We start from the raw sequence: 15111 nt of genomic DNA, 5'->3' as shown, positions 1-15111 counted from the left end.
ATACTGGTAGGATGATTGGCTCCCAACTAAATTTAACCCTAGTGTGATAGGTAAAAGAGATTGTAAGCTCCACTTGGGCAGGGACTCATGTGAATGGCCAAATATTCCATGTAAAGTGATGCGTACTATGTGTGCGCTATATAAATATCTGGTAATAAATAAATAATAAATATACAAGTGTCATATATCAAATTAATCAGCACATTTTGTTGCGAGTGAGATGCATTTTCAGCAGTAAAAGACGTTTGACATTAGCAAAGTTTCAAGGGACCTGGTGGCTCAATCACGCTAGGCATCTTGCATTACATGGCGTACTGAGGCTAGATGTATGAGGACAAATCTGTTCTAGGCTTACCACACAAGTTTTAACACTGTTGTGGGACTGCCCTGGGGGACGAGGTCCCAGGAGAAACTGGAGAGGCTTTGAGTCATGAATATATATATAATATCATGTTTTTTGTTTCCTAATGCTACACTACAGTAACTTTTTTTTAATGGAGTATAGGAAATTCTTGAACAGTCTTGGGTAATGTCAGTAACACCACAGTCCTCTTTTAGGATAAAAGATGTTCCTGCCCCGAGAAACAACCATCCTTTCTTTACCAGTTACAGTACAACATTCATCCATCAAGAGTCTAAACTAATGCAGACTCTCCTGAGATACGTCTATAATACTAACTGTATATTATAACGCCAGTCAGGCAATAAATCTCCCTCTCAGACTGACTTTTCCTGAAAGAAAGCTGCTTTAAAGAATCATAAAAATAACACCAGTAATTACATGAATGTATAGAAGACCTACAAATTCCACTAACACAGAAGCATAATAAGGATTAATTAAGGTTTTATTAATGCAAATACACATTTAATCCAAATATAACCTCAGGTTTCAGAATGGAGCAGCCAGGCTTTAACTGTGTGGGTCAAAGCCTGTTTGGAAAGAATGCAGAAGTCTTGTAAGTAATATACCTCGGATTTTCCATTCCTGCTGTGCCCACTTCCTTTTATCAATTTTATATGAAAGAAGGAAATTCCTAAGACATTTGCCATTGTCAGAGGCACTTGGTGTTACTTAAACAGCTGATGCATTAAGTAACGGGAAATAATCGTTACTGACTCTTGGGATTGCTATCTGCCACATAACTGGAGGTGCTACAGGAGATGTACCAAAGTGCAAGTTTATCTATTCCAATGTGGTCCGAATTTCAACAATGGTTCCAGGGAGTAGATCAGGAAATAAAACGGGATGCAGTTGATATGCTGGCGGTCAGGATACCGACGCCGGTATCCCGACCGCTGACAATGCCACTATCTGGAATGCTGGCTAACAGGGGCTATTCCCACTCATGGGTGTCCATGACACCCATAGAGTGGGAATAGAACCTGTGGTGAGCGCAGTGTGTGACGAGTGCAGCAAGCCCGCGAGGTGCTCTGTTACGCTGTCACCCTCCGACAGCATTCTGGCGGCCTGGATCCCGGGTCGGTACGCTGACCTCCGGGATCCTGACCGCCGGCATATCAGACCCAACCCGAATAAAACATGTCACAGTCAGACACACAGAGCTAAACTCAGAAGCAGACTAATATTTCCTGGAAGAAATGGGTCAGGTATCTGGTGGTATATATCCCTGTATAACTAGAGGGTATACAGAAAAAAGGTCACTTAAAATCAGTTGAATATGAACAGTAACTTAAGGGTTTTAACAAAAATAGTAAATATGTCCTTTGTCCCCCACATTCCACAAGGTGATTACTATCAGTCGGTTTTATCTGTATCATTTTTGCTGGTTGCAATAAAGAACTAAAGCTGGATACACAATATTATCTGTCTAATCTGGCTGGCAGTAAGGAAAATCTGGCAATGTCTGGGAGTAAATGACATTCAACCATGTGCTCTCAAAATCCAGAAAGCAGACAAAATTGGTTGTTCAGATAAACTGGTTAAATCAAACAGAAGTAACCAATATATCTGAATGACCATTGTCTGCTTTCTAGTGTTTGAGAGCAAACAGTCAATTGTCATTTGCTCCCATACAGAGTTTCGTTCCAACCAGAAAGATTGGACAGATAATCTTATAGTGTGTATTACTATATGTTTTTAATTTCAAATGATTAGTAACTGCTGACTACTAGCACACATTGGGCCAGAATTGTGCTTTGGTGAAAAGCATTAGACCCCAGGTTCCCGAAGTCATTATTTTGCCTCACCAGCAGCACATGGATTTGGTCACTAAATGAATGAAGGATATTTCTAAGTTCACTGTGCAATCATTTACCCTGCAATGGGATAATCAATGCTCTAATAATCTATTATACATATATGTCCACATACATTTAGCCTCCCTGCACGTTAAACAGCCCTTCTAGCTACGCCATGCTGTGGCGTGACTTGGTTGCGCCGAGCGTCTTTTCTTGCAACTTTTTCCATTAAAATGCGTCTTATTCGCATTGCTATACACGTAAGACGCACATGCAGATTCTGCTGATTAAAATGATACGTGGCATGCATATATTCTGTGTGCGACCTTGGCTGTATCTGCATACGAAATGCTACACTACAGTGTTTTCCTATCATACGAACTGCTACGCTAGAGTAACAGGTGCAGTCACACACAGAATATGGGCATGCCGCATATCATTTTAAATCAGCAGTCTGCTTGTGCGTCTAATTCATATAGCAATGCGAAGAAGACACATTTTCAGCAAAAAAAGCTTCCCAATGTGAAAGGAGTTGCACGGGACCTGTCAGCTCACTCATCTCCTGCTGCGTGGCATACTGAAGCGAGATGTATGAGGACACATCTGTAGGCATATCTAGCAGTTGCAGAGCTGCATGGAGAAGGGCCCCACCCCCTCCTTACCCTCAGTGCTCTCACTTGCTTGCCAGACATAGCCTCCTCTCTCCTTAATAACTCTTTTCCACTAGCTCAAAAAACACGGGTAAATGCACGGGGGCGCGCATTTACCCGTGTTTTTTGCTAGTGGAAAAGGGTCCCCCCCGCAAAAACCTGGATCAAGTGACCCGTGAATCCTACCCGGGTAACTACTACCCCTTTTCCACCTACTAAGCACGGGTCGAAGCCGGGAGCCTGACACGGGTGCTACCCGGCTGCGGCCCGTGCTCAGCCCCCTTTCCCACTGCGCTCACCAACCCAGCATATTGCCGTTGTGGTGACGCTGCTGGTGACGCGGCAGGGGCGGCGCTGGGAGATCACATGATCTCCCAGTGCCACCCTTCCATACAGTGTAAACGGGAGCCTGTCGCATCGACACGGCTTCCGTTTACACTACAACCCTACCCGGATCATTCCCGTGTCCTACCCAGGTAGTTACCCGGGTAGGATTCATGGGTCACGTGATCCGGGTTTTTGTGGGGGGACCCTTTTCCACTAGCAAAAAACACGGGTAAATGCGCGCCCCCATGCATTTACCCGTGTTTTTTGAGCTAGTGGAAAAGGGGTATAACTGGGTAGGACACGGGAATGATCCAGGTAGGGTTGTAGTGTAAACGGAAGCCGTGTCGATGCGACACAGCTCCCGTTTACACTGTATGGAAGGGCAGCGCTGGGAGATCATGTGATCTCCCAGCGCCGCCCCTGCCACGTCACTAGTAGCGTCACCAACCCGGGAATATGCCGGGTTGGTGAGCGCAGTGGAAAAAGGGGGCTGAGCACGGCTGCAGCCGGGTAGCACCCGTGTCAGGCTCCCGGCTGCAACCCGTGCTTAGTTGGTGGAAAAGGGGTATTAGTGAACTGGCAGAAGGATAATGGGAGGAGCAAACTGTCCTACACCCCTCTCCCACCAGCTCTCCCAATGCTATACTATATGCAAATTATATAGATGATAAAGATATGGGATCTCTTATTGGGAAATGTGTTAACTAGAAAGTTTAAAAGTGAGAAAGAAAAGTAAACAAATGCTGATTTTCAGTAATTATGTCATGTACACAGGCACAGGATCACTCTGAGCAGCACTGGTAATGTACTGGAAGGGGAATGCCAGGTGCACTGTCACAGGGGTAATTTCTAAAGGTAATTTAGTAAATTTTAGGCTACAGATTACTTATAAACCCCTTATTCGGAACCCTAGCAAACAAAGTATTACAGATGCCATATCTATATTGTTTAATAAGTATTTGGCTGGGATGTACTAACACTAAAATGTAGTTAAACCTCCCAAAACTGCCATTTTCGAAGGTTTGCCACTTTCCCCATAACTTCCCAGAGCTTGTGTCTATAGGCAGTGCCATGTATAGATGGCCTTGGCTATAGATGCCTATAGGCTTCTTTCAACGAATTGGGTATGCGTGACCGGCGGTCACCATACCGACGCCGGGATCCCGGCTTTTTTCCTGGCGGGCGCAACAAAGCCTCTTGCGGGCTCTGTGGCGAGCTGCGCTAGCCACGAGTTAAATTCGCACCTTATGGGTGTCATGGACAGCCACGAGTGGGAATAGTCCCTGTTAGTCGGCATGTCAACTGTCGGGATTGTAAGGGGGCAGGATCCCGGCGTCGGTATTGTGACTGGTGATCTCCTGACCGCCGGTCACGTAACTGCCTCCCCTTTCAACCATGGGTCCCCAGAGAGAGAGATACAAATGGATATCTTTATGCCCACACGACAGCCGCACAAGTACAAATGGGCTCTCAGATCATAAACCCAAATGTCCACAGATAGCGAGGAACAGCTCTTATAGGAAGAGTTGTACCAAGCAAGGTGACTCGTATCAGTGCATACAGTGTTACTAAACGACACTATGCATGTGATAAGGGGCTGGATATATCGCACAGAATAAGCGTGATGCATCCTGTCCTAAGTATATTCTGTACAAAACAATGATCCTATAAGAAAGTTTTTTTTAAAGATGCACTAATAAAATAATTGTAATGACATAATTACAGTAAAAAGTAGCTGTAACATTTATTGCCTTGAGCTAGGACCACAGGTATTTCTGATACCGAACACCTTAATTCATGCCTTTGTTTCAGCTTGGCAAGAGTATGATGCTATTAATCATGCTGACAGTTCAAATGACCTGTTACATATTTACTTACTAAGTCACATGACCTCATTCCAACTCATAACCAAAATTGTAGTTCAACCAATCCAGATGACTTTTGTTCTCCTTTTAACTAAAGTCAGTATTTTAATGAACAAGTTTGTATTTGTAAGGTACTGCACAACGAATAAAAAATAAATGCAAGTGTAAATGATAGTAAATAAAACAAAATAGGCATCCATCTATTATAATTAACAGAACAATACCCCCCAAAGAAGGTCTTTGATTAAAAACTTATAGTATATGCAGTAAAAATACATTAGCAAAAACATTCCACTTGCGGTGGCGTAGACTTTTACTTTGTCAAGCTCCATTTTTTCAAATCAATTTACTCTAGGCTTTCCAACAAACTGATAATGTGCCAGTTGTTTAAGGATCAATGTCATTGCCTCCTGGATTCTTAAAAAGTCTCCCAGTGAGTAACTGCAGGTAGGTTCCTTCACACTGACATCTCTCGGGGGCCTTGTGAATCATACAGTAGCACAAATCAAAACAGGCTTTCCAGGCACAATGCCATGTGTGAGGCATTACAGAGGAGGGCAGGCCTCTGTAGTACTGGTAAGGCTAGAACCATACTGTGCTACTCATTTTATGCCACATTCTGTGACAAAACCATTTCATATGTACGAGTGAAACCTATAAAACTTTCTTACGGCTCTACACTATTTTAAAGTTATCAATTGTGAACTGCATAATTATTTGGCAAGAAAATCACTAGTTCTTGCAGTTATATTTGTTCATGTACGCAGCTTACATACAGTACTCGCCTACAGTCAGAAATACAGTATTCCTTATAGATAGCTGTGCCTGTGGGGAATGGGAATGACTAACATCTACGGATTCTTTTGAATAGAATGGAATATCACAGGACTATCCTGACCCAAAGCAGCATACAAACAGTTAATACGTGGGATGCACACAGCGAGACTTACCCAAGGTCATATTAAACAGACACAGAGTCTTCCAGTCTCTCACTCCAGATACAGGATATTTAAGCACTAGGCTGATTTAAATTCCAACACAAACCAAAAGAAGAAATCACAGCCTTCTAACATATGAGTGACACATTATGACCTCAAGATCCATCTCCATAGTCTCTTCCCAGCATGTCCACACATCCACAGTCACAGAGAAATGAATCGGTACTACCTGCATCTTCTTGCATTGCAATCTGGTGTCTCCAGCCATTCAATAAATGCAATAGACTTGAAATTCTTGTTATTCATTCCCATGAGACCAATAGAAAAAAAAAATCTTAACTACAGACGTGACTCCCATCAATCATAAGTCACTCACTGGTACAGGGTGCAGGAGGAGACCTTCTGATGTCAGCCAGTCACTAGAGAAAATACCCACTGATGACGCATATCCAGGTCTAAAAATAGCTACAGGGCCCCCACAGGGATTCTTCAACAGACACATTTAGATAAGCTTACTAGAGGCATGAAGCTGTGCAGCAGCAGAGCAGTGTTCAGCAGAGCTATCAGCACCAACATCTATCTGCAGCATAACTGCATATAACACTGGAATATCATTATACTGAGAAATACAAAAGACCGTTGCAGCTCGTCAAATACAAATTTCAGTTTTAATTACATTTTAATTATATTTAATTATCTTTTTAGTTCATTAATCATATTGATTTATTACAACTAAAGGCAATTTCTTCTAAAAAAAACAAACAAACTGAAAACAAAATGTATCAAAATACAGCATATTATAATACATAATAAAACAATACAAATGTATCAATAGAAATAAAACAACTGCATCTCAGCATCACATGTATTGGATTTTTAGCTTTTATGAATAGGGTGGTCTCTGTACGAAGCCTTGGAGAGAGATAAAGTGTATGGAGATAAAGTGCCACCCAACCAGCTCTTAACTGTCATTTTTCAAACACAACCTGTAATGGGATGCAGTCAGAATGCCGGTTGTCGGGATCCCAGCAGCCGAAATATCCTGACGCCGGAGTTCCAACAACCTTTACAATCGTGATGCTGGAACTACCGACCATAAGTATAGGTGCTGACTTAGGTTTAGGCACCAGGCAGGGGGGTTAAGGTTAGGCTGCGGGGAGGGAGGGTTGGGTATCCCGGGGTTTGGTGGGGGGTTAGGGTCATGTTGCGGTGCAGGGAGGGATAGGTTTAGACAGCGGGGATGGGGACTTAGGTTTAGGCACCTCCGGGGGGTGGTTAGGGTCAGGCACTAAGGGGTTAGCCTGTGGGAACAGAGGGCTAGGGATAGCAGAGGGGGGAGAAAACCCCACACTCACCCCTGTCAGTCTTTCCAACATCGGGATCCCGAGCGCTGGCATTTCATACTGGACCCCCTGTAATATGGCAGTTAGGAGCTGACTGGCTGGTACTTTATCTCCATACACTTTATCTCTCTCCAAGGCTTAGTAAATAGACCCCAGATCCTTGAACTTTGTCTCATTTGTCACATACTATAAGATTTTATTGCTTGTTATATGTCCCACCTGTAACAGAACAGTGGCATGTTAGTGCTTTAGAAAATAAAAGATATTATTAATGTTATTATTAAGTCAATCCAAAAATATACCATAAGGAGGAGGCACTACAAAAAATGCACAATGCAGGAATAACAGGTGTGCTATATAGTGATATGGTGTAATCACACAAACCATGGACACTACAGGTTACACAGACAGAAAGATATGTTGTAACCTCAATAAAGTAATGACAATATTTCCTACTCAAACTGCAGTCGCGCGTATGTATTATACTATGTGACTAGGTGTTCCAAATGAAATGCCATAATACTATCAAGTTCATTCTTTACAAAGCAATGTTTTATAATATATGTAGGGTCAAAGATGTTTAAAATTATGTGACTTTAATACTAACATACACATAGATTAGTCTTCCAATATTAGAAATGATTAAATTCCATTTGCCTCTTATTTTTGTCGATCCGCCACCGAGCTGCCCGACAGCGGATACGGCCGAAGGGCGACCCGGCGGCAGGGGGGGGCCGTGACGGGGGGAGTGAAGTTTCTTCACTCCTCCCGTCACCCGGCTCCATAGCAGTGCAGGCATATATGGACGAGATCAACCATATTGGCCTGCATGCACAAGCGACGGGGCACCAACGATGAACGAGCGCGAGTTCCTATCTTTCAGTATTCTCGCCCAGTGTGTAGGGCCCATTACTCAGCATATGATATAAGCACACATTCCGCTGGTTAGTTTGGCAAACTGAAACAACTTGGACCTGGGCTAGATGATTGAACCAAGAGCAGCTGGTGCAAACCATCAAATCATTACATTTGATTCAGATTTGATCATGATCCCTAATGTGATGGAACGAGCGATATATCTAGCAGTGTGTACCCCGCTTAAGACAGAGCAAGAAGGAAAAAGAGAGATTTTTATTATTTGATTTCTGCTGTTCTGCCTACATGTTTGTTAGTTTAAGTCCTTGGTCCATTTCACTATGCTGACCTAGAATCAGTCCATAAATACTTATAATGTGTTTGACTTGGGCAAAAATGATAATTAATGTGGCAATGGGAGTTATATCTAACAGCTGTCATGTTTGCCAGCGTAACATGTTTCAACCAGTGCAAACATGATAATACATTACCACCTATGCTTCCTCAGTGATAAAAATGTAATCCCCATCCACTGTGACAGGCAAACTGGCCATACATACATAAAACATACCCCAGTTTATGTTCTTGGACTTGTAATATGGGATAACCAGTCTGTACTGTATGTTTAAGCACTGTCTCCACTTTGCAAATAATATAAATGATAGGCACAGTTCCAAGGTCGAAATCTGTCCCTGGTGATTTTGGTGTCTGTGGATGTCCATATGTTTTCATTCTGAACTACTGTCCAGTTATATAATATGACACTATCTAACTATTCTTATTCTCCAGGCTTAGTAAAATAATATGTATTTAAAAGATTAAATGGAAATTCAGGGAACATGTGATGATGGGGATTGTGATTCTAGTCATCCTAGCCTACTCCTTGCGTAATATGATTACATGCCTGTGACACGCAGCAACATGTCCCAAATGCTGCACACTTCTGTTTTCAATCCATTTTTAATGGAAATCATTGCAGTACACTGCCCTTGTAGTTTTCTAATATCACTGTTGGTTGCAACACCCAGCCTGGACCTGTTTTATTAGCAGACCGTTTAAAATCCCAAGGACATCACTAATGCTGGGCATACACTGTCTGATAAAATGTCAGACCGACAGATAATCTGAAAGCCTAACACCCATCACTTGGGCATACACTGTGAGATCTCTCATAGCGTATAACCCACAATATCTGCTTTCCTTCCCTGGGAAGGAACAGGGTAATATGGTCGGGCAGGCAGTGGAAGCATACACTGCCCGATGCGGCCGACTTGCAGCTCCCAAATGATCAGATCTGTCATACATGTTAGACGATTCGGCATGTCCAACAGGCCAATAACTCTGGTCAACGTGATTATTTTCACAAGAAAACTGAATAGTGACTCTAGAGCAGTTTTACATTCTGAATTCAAGTATGTGATTAGAATTTTTCTATCAGGCATAGCGTTTGTGAGTTACTTTTCTTTTGTTCAGAGTTTAGTGTTCTGTACGGCCTGTCATACACCGACAGACAGGGGCATACAGACAATATGTCCCCCTGTAGTCCCTCCCCACTCTGACCTTTACGTGGAGCCCCCAGCAGCTTCCTCCTCCTCCTCCTCTGTGCAGCCTAACTTGCTGGTGTGGCTAAAATCCTAGGGCGGGGCAGAGGAGCATCTGTGCTGGGCTCCTCCAATCAGGACTCAGCACATTCTCCTCTGACCCTGTGTGTCTCTCACCATAGAGGAACCTGTTGGCACAAGTATTTGTTGTATTAGTTGTTAAAATATTTCAATAATGCCAAGAAAGTGTTTAAATCATCCAGATACTATATTGTTATGTGTGAGGTGAAATAACCTTCAAATCTCAGTAGTGAAATTTCACGCCACTTGTGAAAAAGTGTTTGGGTGTAAAGTTGGTGATCTGGCTAAGAACTGGGTATATGTGCTGTGTATCATGTGTTAGGCTTCTCACTGGCTAGAAAAATGGTTCACATCATATGCCATTTGCAATTCCTATGATTTAGAGGGAACCGAATGACCATTCGGGTGTAGTATAGTATGCCGGCGGCCGGGGTCCCGGGGACCAGCATACCGGCACCGGAAGCCCGACCACCGGCATCCCGACAGCGTGGCGAGCACACGCGCGCCATGCTATTTATTCTCCCTCCAGGGGGGTCGTGGACCCCCACGAGGGAGAAAATCTGTCGGTATGCCGGCTGTCGGAATCCCGGCGCCGGTATACTGTGCGCCGGTATCCCGACAGTCGGCATACTGAAGACCACCCGACCATTCAACTGATTGCTATTTCTGCTTAACTAACATTAGAGGCATTACATCTAAAACAAAATATACAGTTTACTATCCTAACTTGCCACCTGCAATGAGGCCTGTCTTACATAGACTTCTTCCTAGAAAATTTTGGGGTTGTCAGTTATGAGCATGGCGAGCGTTCCCATCAGCTGATTTCTATGATGGAAAAGAGGTAAATGGAGTTCCAGTATGCTGGCTAACTATTGTTATAAAGAGAGACATCCCAAAGGCAAAATCTGCCCGAAAATCATCTACAACTTTTTAGGTCAGCCAGAATGAGGTGTATATTTATCATTAATACCCCTTTCACACCGCCTGAGGAGGGTCGCACCTGGGAGCCTGTCATGGGAGCTTCCATGGAGTGACCCGCTGCCGCTGTAAGTAACCCGGCATATTGCCGGGATGGTGACATCAACGGTGACGTGGCGGGGGTGGTGCCCGTACACACACAGTGAACTGGAAATGGATCGCATCAGATTATTTAGGTCTTGTAAAAAAAAATAAGATTTTACTTACCGGTAAATCTATTTCTCGTAGTCCGTAGTGGATGCTGGGGACTCCGTAAGGACCATGGGGAATAGACGGGCTCCGCAGGAGACAGGGCACTCTAAGAAAGAATTAGGACTACTGGTGTGCACTGGCTCCTCCCTCTATGCCCCTCCTCCAGACCTCAGTTAAGGAAACTGTGCCCGGAAGAGCTGACATTACAAGGAAAGGATTTTGGAATCCAGGGTAAGACTCATACCAGCCACACCAATCACACCGTATAACTTGTGATAACATACCCAGTCAATAGTATGAACAACAACAGAGCATCAGACAAACCTGATGCAACCATAACATAACCCTTATTTAAGCAATAACTATATACAAGTATTGCAGAAGAAGTCGCACTTGGGACGGGCGCCCAGCATCCACTACGGACTACGAGAAATAGATTTACCGGTAAGTAAAATCTTATTTTCTCTAACGTCCTAGTGGATGCTGGGGACTCCGTAAGGACCATGGGGATTATACCAAAGCTCCCAAACGGGCGGGAGAGATGACTCTGCAGCACCGATTGAGCACACAAGGTCCTCCTCAGCCAGGGTATCAAACTTGTAGAACTTTGCAAAGGTGTTTGAACCTGACCAGGTAGCCGCTCGGCAAAGCTGTAATGCCGAGACCCCTCGGGCAGCCGCCCAAGAGCCCACCTTCCTTGTGAAGTGGGCCTTTACTGATTTTGGAAGCGGCAATCCAGCCGCAGAATGAGCCTGCTGGATCGAGTTACAGATCCAGCGAGCAATAGTTTGCTTTAAAGCAGGAGCACCCAGCTTGTTGGATGCATACAGGATAAACAGCGACTCAGTTTTCCTGACTCTAGCCGTTCTGGCTACATAAACCTTCAAAGCCCTGACTACATCCAGTAACTCGGAATCCTCCAAGTCACGAGTAGCCACAGGCACCACAATAGGTTGGTTCATATTAAAGATGACACCACATTTGGCAGAAATTGCGGACAAGTCCGCAATGCTGTCCTGTCCATATGGAAACCAAATAGGGGCTTTTATGTGACAAAGCCACCAATTCTGACACACGCCTAGCCGAAGCCAAGGCTAATTTCATGACCACCTTCCACGTGAGATATTTTAACTCCATGGTTTTAAGCGGCTCAAACCAGTGTGATTTCAGGAAACTCAACACCACGTAAAGATCCCAAGGTGCCACTGGAGGCACAAACGGGGGCTGAATATGCAGCACTCCCTTTACAGACGTCTGAACTTCAGGTAGAGAAGCTAGTTCTTTTTGAAAGAAAATGGGTAGGGCCGAAATCTGGACCTTAATGGACCCCAATTTTAGGCCCAAAGTCACTCCCGACTGTAGGAAGTGAAGGAAACGGCCCAGCTGGAATTCCTCTGTAGAGGCATTCCTGGCCGTACACCAAGCAACATATTTTCGCCGTATACGGTGATAATGTTTAGCCGTCACGTCCTTCCTAGCCTTTATCAGCGTAGGAATAACCTCATCCGGAATCCCTTTTTTCTACTAGGATCCGGCGTTCAACCACCATGCCGTCAAACACAGCTGCGGTAAGTCTTGGAACAGACAAGGTCCCTGCTGCAACAGATCCTGCCCTAGAGGCAGAGGTCATGGGTCCTCTGTGAGCATTTCTTGCAGCTCTGGATACCAAGTCCTTCTTGGCCAATCCGGAACAATGAGTATTGTTCTCACTCCTCTTTTCCTTATGATTCTCAGCACCTTGGGTATGAGAGGAAGAGGAGGAAACACATAAACCGACTGGAACATCCACGGTGTCACCAGTGCGTCTACAGCTATCGCCTGAGGGTCTCTTGACCTGGCGCAATACCTCTGTAGCTTTTTGTTGAGGCGGGATGCCATCATGTCCACCTGTGGCAGTTCCCACCGACTTACAATCTGCGCGAAGACTTCTTGATGAAGTCTCCACTCTCCCGGGTGGAGGTCGTGCCTGCTGAGGAAGTCTGCTTCCCAGTTGTCCACTCCCGGAATGAACACTACTGACAGTGCTCGTACGTGATTCTCCGCCCATCGAAGAATTCTAGTGGCTTCCCCCATCGCCACCCTGCTCCTTGTGCCGCCTTGGCGGTTTACATGAGCCACTGCGGTGATGTTGTCTGATTGAATCAGCACCGATTGGTTGCGAAGCAGGGTCTCCGCTTGACTTAGGGCGTTGTATATGGCCCTTAGTTCCAGGATATTGATGTGAAGGCAAGTCTCCTGACTTGACCACAGCCCTTGGAAACTTCTTCCCTGAGTGACTGCCCCCCACCCTCGGAGGCTTGCATCCGTGGTCACCAGGACCCAGTCCTGAATGCCGAACCTGCAACCTGCGGCCCTCGAGAAGGTGAGTACTCTGCAGCCACCACAGAAGAGACACCCTGGCCCTGGGGAATAGGGTGATCAGCCGATGCATCTGTAGATGCGATCCGGACCACTTGTCCAACAGATCCCATTGAAAAGGTCCTCGCATGGAACCTGCCGCAGGGAATGGCCTCGTATGAGGCCACCATCTTTCCCAGGACTCTCGTGCAGTGATGCACCGACACCTGTCTTGGTTTTAAGAGGTCTCTGACCAGTGTCATGAGTTCCTGAGCCTTCTCCGTCGGGAGAAGAACCTTCTTCTGGTCTGTGTCCAGAATCATGCCCAGGAAGGGCAGACTCGTCGTAGGAATCAGCTGCGACTTTGGAATATTCAGAATCCAGCCGTGCTGTTGTAACACTTCCCGAGAGCGTGCTACACTAATCAGCAACTGCTCTCTGGACCTCGCCTTTATGAGGAGATCGTCCAAGTATGGGATAATTGTGACTCCTTGGTTTCGCAGGAGCACCATCATTACTGCCATTACCTTGGTAAATATTCTCGGTGCCGTGGACAGACCAAACGGCAACGTCTGGAATTGGTAATGACAATCCTGTACCACAAATCGGAGGTACTCCTGATGAGGTGGATAAACGGGGACATGAAGGTATGCATCCTTTATGTCCAGAGACACCATAAAATCCCCCTCCCTTGCGATGACCGCTCTGAGCGATTCCATCTTGAACTTGAACTTTTCAAGTATATGTTCAGGGATTTTAAATTCAATATGGGTCTGACCGAACCATCTGGTTTCGGGACTACAACATGGTCGAATAATAACCCCCTCCTTGTTGAAGGAGGGGGAACCTTGACCACCACCTGTTGAAGATACAATTTGTGAATTGCAGTTAACCCTGTTTCCCTCTCGTGGGAAGAAGCCGGCAGGGCCGGCAGTGAGGAGGCATCTTTTTTTTTTTTTTTTTTTCAAAGTCCAGCTTGTATCCCTGAGACACAATATCTATTGCCCAGGGATCTAACAGGGAGTGAACCCCCTTGTGGCTGAACTTACGAAAGCGTGCCCCCACCGGGTCTAGCTCCGCCTGTGGAGCCCCAGCGACATGCGGTGGATTTTCGTAGAGGCTGGGGAGGACTTCTGTTCCTGGGAACTAGCTGTGTTGTGCAGCTTGCTTCCTCTGCCCCCGCCTCTGGCAAGAAAGGACGCACCTCGGACTTTCTTGTTTCTTTGTTCGAAAGGCTGCATTTGATAATGACGTGCTTTCCTAGGCTGTGCAGGAATATAAGGCAAAATATCAGAATTACCAGCTATAGCTGTGGAGACCAGGTCCGTGAACCCTTCTCCACACAATCCTCAGCCTTCCATATGCCACTTAAGTTGGCATCATCTGTCCATTGCATATTCTACAGGACACGTCAAGCAGAAATCGACACAGCTTTGCCTCTAGGACCCAGTATACTCATGTCTCTTTGGGCATGTTTTATGATAGATATCTCTTAAGACAGCCTCTGTAATCTATATATAATATATATATATATATATATATATATATACATACTAGGGTCTCAATTTCTGCTGATAAGGTACCTGTCCACGCCGCCACAGCGCTATAAACCCATGACGACACAATCGCCGGTCTGAGTAGTGTATCAAAATGTGCACGCTATCTGCAGGATCCCTGAGAATAGCTAGGGCTACCCTTTGGGCAAATGTGACACCCTAGGGGAAGATTCCCATCACATCCTGGCCCTAGTGGGGAAAGGACACTACCTGAGAATTCTTTGTGGGAAGCTGCAGTCTCTTGTCTGG

The 15111-nt window shown here is 45.1% G+C and overlaps 1 protein-coding gene across 7 annotated transcripts in view; it reads right to left on the bottom strand.

The window, feature by feature from the left end:
• The window catches only part of HIVEP2 (HIVEP zinc finger 2), a 356839-nt gene that overhangs the window by 213048 nt on the left and 128680 nt on the right, over positions 1 to 15111 (bottom strand). Inside the window, exon 1 of one of the 7 annotated variants that reach the window (XM_063917498.1) lies at positions 9738 to 9773. The exons of 4 other annotated variants lie outside the window; for them this stretch is intronic. The gene's annotated coding sequence lies outside the window, so the exon portion shown is untranslated. Of the gene's footprint in view, positions 1 to 5991; positions 6181 to 6208; positions 6359 to 9737; positions 9774 to 15111 lie in introns of those variants that run through there. 2 more of the 7 variants (XM_063917495.1, XM_063917494.1) reach the window with 2 other exon arrangements.

The sequence above is a fragment of the Pseudophryne corroboree genome, chromosome 4 (genome assembly GCF_028390025.1).
Source record: "Pseudophryne corroboree isolate aPseCor3 chromosome 4, aPseCor3.hap2, whole genome shotgun sequence".
Lineage (NCBI taxonomy): Eukaryota > Metazoa > Chordata > Amphibia > Anura > Myobatrachidae > Pseudophryne > Pseudophryne corroboree.
This window is presented reverse-complemented; position numbering and strand designations above follow the sequence as displayed.